This window comes from Ranitomeya imitator, chromosome 2 (genome assembly GCF_032444005.1).
Source record: "Ranitomeya imitator isolate aRanImi1 chromosome 2, aRanImi1.pri, whole genome shotgun sequence".
NCBI lineage: Eukaryota > Metazoa > Chordata > Amphibia > Anura > Dendrobatidae > Ranitomeya > Ranitomeya imitator.
Window position 1 is genome coordinate 316,389,207 of NC_091283.1, and position 6,521 is coordinate 316,395,727.

The window sequence follows — 6,521 nt, forward strand, 5'->3', positions numbered from 1 at the left end:
AATAATACGGGTAACATAACATAGTTATTAAGGTTGAAGGAAGACTTTAAGTCCATCTAGTTCAACCCATAGCCTAACCTAACATGCCTGAACATGTTGATCCAGAGGAAGGCAAAAAAAAAACCATGTGGCAAAGAGTAAGCTCCACATTGGGGGAAAAAATTCCTTCCCGACTCCACACACGGCAATCAGACTAGTTCCCTGGATCAATGCCCTATCAAGGAATCTGGTATATATACCCTGTAACATTATACGTTTCCAGAAAGGCATCCAGTCCCCTCTTAAATTTAAGTAACGAATCACTCATTACAACATCATACGGCAGAGAGTTCCATAGTCTCACTGCTCTTACAGTAAAGAATCCGCGTCTGTTATTATGCTTAAACCTTCTTTCCTCCAAACGTAGAGGATGCCCCCTTGTCCCTGTCTCAGGTCTATGATTAAAAAGATCATCAGAAAGGTCTTTGTACTGTCCCCTCATATATTTATACATTGTAATAAGATCACCCCTTAGTCTTCGTTTTTTCAAACTAAATAAGCCTGCAAATGGAATAGTGTGGGACACACCAATGCTAGAAAGCGAACAACCACAGAAAAAATGGTGCAATAAAGTCCAAAAAGTAATATTAACCCCTTAGTGACAGAGCCAATTTGGCACTTAATGACCAGGCCAATTTTTGCAATTCTGACCACTGTCACTTTATGAGGTTATAACTCTGGAACGCTTCAACGGATCCCGCTGATTCTGAGATTTATTTTTTCGTGACATATTGTACTTCATGTTAGTGGTAACATTTCTTCAATATTACTTGCGATTATTTATGAAAAAAACGGAAATATGGCGAAAAGTTTTAAAATTTTGCAATTTTCAAACTTTATATTTTTATGCCCTTAAATCAGAGAGATATGTCACGAAAAATAGTTAATAAATAACATTTCCCACATGTCTACTTTACATCAGCACAATTTTGGAAACAAAATTTTTTTTTGTTAGGGAGTTATAAGGGTTAAAAGTTGACCAGCAATTTCTCATTTTTACAACACCATTTTTTTTAGGGACCACATCACATTTGAATTCATTTTGAGGGGTCTATATGATAGAAAATAATGAAGTGTGACACCATTCTAAAAACTACACCCCTCAAGGTTCTCAAAACCACATCCAAGAAGTTTATTAACCCTTTACGTGCTTCACAGGAACTGAAACAATGTGGAAGGAAAAAATGAACATTTAACTTTTTTTTGCAAACCTCTGAATTCAGAACTATTTTTTTTATTTTCACAAGTGTAAAAACAGAAATGTAACCATAAATTTTGTTACGCAATTTCTCCTGAATATGCCAATACCCCATATGTGGGGGTAAACCACTTTTTGGGCGCACCGCAGAACTTGGAAGTGAAGGAGCGCCGTTTGACTTTTTCAATGCAGAATTGGCTGGAATTGAGATCGGACGCCATGTCACGTTTAGAGAGCCCCTGATGTGCCTAAACAGTGGAAACCCCTCAAGTGACACCATTTTAGAAACTAGACCCCTTAAGGAACTTATCTAGATGTGTGGTGAGCACTTTGAACCCCCAAGTGCTTCACAGAAGTTTATAACGTAGAGCCGTGAAAATAAAAAATCGCTTTTGTTTACACAAATATGATCGTTTTGCCCACAAATTTTTATTTTCACAAAGGTAACAGGAGAAATTAGACCACAAAAGTTGTTGTGCAATTTCTCCTGAGTACGCTGATACCCAATATGTGGGGGTAAACCACTGTTAGGGCGCACCGCAGAGCTTGGAAGAGAAGGAGTGCCGTTTTACTTTTTCAATGTAGAATTGGCTGGAATTGAGATTGGACGCCATGTCGCGTTTGGAGAGCCCCTGATGTGCCTAAACAGTGGAAACCCCCCACAAGTGACACCATTTTGGAAACTAGACCCCTTAAGGAACTTATCTAGATGTGTGGCGAGCACTTTGAACCCCCATGTGCTTCACAGAAGTTTATAACGTAGAGCCGTGAAAAAAAAAATTGCATTTTTTCTACAAAAATGATCTTTTTGCCCACAAATTTTTATTTTCACAAGGGTAACAGGAGAAATTAGACCACTAAAGTTGTTGTACAATTTCTCCTGAGTACGTCGATACCCAATATGTGGGGGTAAACCACTGTTTGGGCGCACCGCAGAGCTTGGAAGAGAAAGAGTGCCGTTTTACTTTTTCAATGTAGAATTGGCTGGAATTGAGATCGGACGCCATGTCGCGTTTGGAGAGCCCCTGATGTGCCTAAACAGTAGAAATCCCCCACAAGTGACCCCATTTTGGAAACTAGACCCCCCATGGAACTTATCTAGATGTGTGGTGAGAACCTTGAATGCCCAAGTGCTTCACAGAAGTTTATAATGCAGAGCCGTGAAAATAAAAAATATATTTTTTTTCCACAAAAAAGATATTGTAGCCCCCAAGTTTTTATTTTCACAAGGGTAACAAGAGAAATTGGACCCCAAAAGTTGTTGTCCAATTTGTCCTGAGTATGGTGGTACCCCATATGTGGGGGTAAACCACTGTGTGGGCGCACGGCAGAGCTCGGAAGGAAGGAGCGCCTTTTTGGAATGCAGACTTTGATAGAATGGTCTGTGGGCATTATGTTGCGATTGCAGAGCCCCTGATGTACCTAAACTGTAGTAACCCCCCACAAGTGACCCCATTTTGGAAACTAGACCCCCCAAGGAACTTATCTAGATGTGTGGTGAGAACTTTGAATGCCCAAGTGCTTCACAGAAGTTTAGAATGCAGAGTCGTGAAAATAAAAAATATTTTTTTTCACAAAAAAGATATTGTAGCCCCCAAGTTTTTATTTTCACAAGGGTAACAAGAGAAATTGGACCCCAGAAGTTGTTGTCCAATTTATCCCGAGAACGCTGATGCCCCATATGTGGGGGTAACCCACTGTTTGGGCGCACGGCAGAGCTCAGAAGGGAGGAAGCACCATTTGACTTTTTGAGCGCAAAATTGGCTGTCGTGTTTGGAGACCCCCTGATATACCTAAACAGTGGAAACCCCCCAATTCTAGCTCCAACCCTAACCCCAACACACCCCTAACCCTAATCCCAACCTGATCCATAATCCTAATCACTAACCCTAACCATAATCACAACCCTTACCCCAAAACAACCCTAATGTCAACCCTAACCATAACCCTAATCAAAACCAATCCAAAACCAAATCCAACACACCCCTAATCCTAATCTCAACCCTAACCTCAAACCTAACCCTAATCCCAATACACCCCTAATCACAACCCTAACCTTAACCCTAATCCCAAACCTAACCCTAATCCCAAGCGTAACCCTAATGCCAACCCTAACCCTAATACCAACCCTAATCCAAACCCTAACCCTAATCCCAGCTCTAACCCTAACTTTAGCCCCAACCCTAGCCCTAACTTTAGCCCCAACCCTAACCCTAAGGCTACTTTCACACTTGCGTCGTTTGGCATTCCGTCGCAATCCGTCGTTTTGGACAAGAAACGGATCCTGCAAATGTGCCCGCAGGATGCGTTTTTTGCCCATAGACTTGTATTGCCGACGGATCGTGACGGATGGCCACACGTCGCGTCCATCGTGCACTGGATCAGTTGTGTTTTGGCGGAGCGTCGGCACAAAAAAACGTTCAATGAAACGTTTTTTTGTACGTCGCATCCGCCATTTCTGACCGCGCATGCGTGGCCGTAACTCCGCCCCCTCCTCCCCAGGACATAGATTGGGCAGCGGATGCGTTGAAAAACTACAGCTGCTGCCCACGTTGTGCACAATTTTCACAACGTGCGTTGGTATGTCGGGCCGACGCATTGCGACGGCCCCGTACCGACGTAAGTGTGAAAGAAGCCTAACCTTAAATTTAGCCCCAACCCTAACCCTAAATTTAGCCCCAACCCTATATTTAGCCCCAACCCTAGCCCTAACCCTACCCCTAACCTAACCCTAACCCTACCCCTAACCTAACCCTACCCCTAACCCTAATTTTAGCCCCAACTGCTGTTCTCCTGCCGGCCGGCAGATGGAGACAGATGGCGGGCGCACTGGGCATGCGCCCGCCATGTTCTTCTGCCGGCGGCCAGGAGGAGCAGCAAGAGGATCCAGGGACACAGGTGAGTATTGTAGGGTCCCCGAATCCCCCTATTTCTCTGTCCTCTGATGTGCGATCACATCAGAGGACAGAGAATTACACTTTACTTTTTTTTTTTTTTTGCGGTCGCCGGTAAACAGTTAATTACCAGCGATCGCAAAACAGGGGTCGGTAAAACCGACCCCGATCATGCTCTTTGGGGTCTCGGCTACCCCCGGCAGCCGAGACCCCAAAGATTCTCCCGGTGCCGGCCGGCGGGCGCACTGCGCGTGCCGGCCGGCGGGCGCACTGCGCATGCGCCCGCCATTTTGAAGATGGCGGCGCCCACCGGGAGACACGAGGAGCATCGGGGGAGCTAGGTGAGTATTGGGGGGGCCACCTGGGACCCCTTTTCTCTGTCCTCCGATGTGCGATCACATCGGAGGACAGAGAAATTAAAAAGAGATCGCTTTTTTTTTTTTTTTTTTGCGATCGCCGGTAAACGGTTAATTACCGGCGATCGCAAATGCGGGGTGGGTTAAAAACCCCCCGAATCATGTTCTCTGGGGTCTTGGCTACCCCCGGCAGCCGAGACCCCGGAGAAAATCGGCCTGTGGGGGGCGCTATTGACTTTTTCCACAGCGCCGTTAATTAACGGCGCTGTGGTTTAAGTACCCTTAGCGGCCGCCGTTAAAAGGCGTATCGGCGGTCGCTAAGGGGTTAAATAACTTTATTAGGTATAAATATACAAACTACAGAAATTTGGACAATAGCGGGTTAAAATTGCCAGCAAATTACATGGAGCGCATGGAGTTGAGCACAAATCCCCATAACAACCACTGAATAGCCAGACACCGGACACAGGCACTAATAATCAAGTCACTCATGTTCCATACTAGTAGCAATATATTAAATGTTGAATTGGGAACACGGTGAAAGTATAAACATAAATCATTGTGCATACCAATGTCCGCAAACAGTGGCCCAGATATCTCACATACCGGTAGTAGAGTACGGGGACTTGTCAGCTCCAACCCACCCCGACGCGCGTTTCAGAGTGTTCTTTCTTCAGGGGGCGTGCCATGACCCATCAAAACATGCTATTTATAGCCACCATCAGTAAAATTGAGCCAATCCACCGCTGCCTTGCACTAAGTACGGCACATTAACCAGCCCCGGAAAGCACAGGCCCATGCAATCCGGCACAAGGGAACGGACTGAAAGTGAAGGAGACGGAGATCAGAACTGCGCATGAGCGGAAGTCCATATGTGGCCATCTTGGAAATGGGTAAACCAGTAACCATCCGCACGGCAATAGAAATGATGAACAAAAAAAAGGGTAAGGTCCAAATGTATGCACAAACATGAACATCACTAGCGTAGCTACTGGGGGGGCAGAGGGGGCCATCGCCCCGGGCCCAGTCACATGAAGGGGCCCACTAGGAGCCGGCACTGCCACTTCTGTGCTGAGGCACAATACAGCACAGGAGGAGAGCAGGCATGCTCTCCGGAATGAGATTCTGCACGCTGGTCGGACAGTGGCCAGTTAGGCTACATTCAGATTAGCGTTTCCCGACGCTGCGTCGGGCGACGCAGCGGCGACGCACGCGTCATGCGCCCCTATGTTTAACATGGGGGACGCATGCGTTTTTCTTGTTGCGTTTTCCGACACGTGCGTCGTTTTTGACGCTAGCGTCGGACGCAAGAAAATGCAACAAGTTGCATTTTTCTTGCGTCCGATTTTCGTCAAAAAACGACGCACGCGTCGCAAAACGCAGCGTTTTTGCGTGCGTCGTGCGTCGCCGACGCAGCGGCGCGCAACGCTAATCTGAACGTAGCCTTAGGCTATGTTCACACTCTGCAGATTCCACTGCGGATTTTTCCGCAGCAGAATTGCAAAATCCGCAGTGAAAACCCATCGCGGTTTTTACTGCGGATTTATCGCGGTTTTTACTGCGTTTTCTTCTGCGGATTTTCATCTGCAGTTTTCTATTGGAGCAGGTGAAAATCCGCAGAAAAGAAGTGACATGCTGCGGAATGTAATCCGCAGCGTTTCCGCGCGGATTTTTCTGCAGCATGTGCACAGCGTTTTTTGTTTCCCATAGGTTTACATTGAAATGTAAACTCATGGGAAACTGCTGCGGATCCGCAGCGGTCAAATCCGCTGCGGATCCGCAGCAAAATCCGCAAAGTGTGAATATAGCCTTACAAGTCTCCCTCCTGCACTGTATTGTGCTGACCGACCTCAGGAGCTTCTCCCGGGCTGCAGGTTTCTTCCTTCCCTGTGCACGCTGGGACTGGCTCAGGGCAGCGCGCTGGGTCCTAGTGTCCACCTGCATTTTATTCAGACACTTCCTGGTCCTGCTGCAATCTTCATTGGTAAGTGGGGATAAGATTTATAGGCATGTCATAGTCCCTGGGGGGTAAAT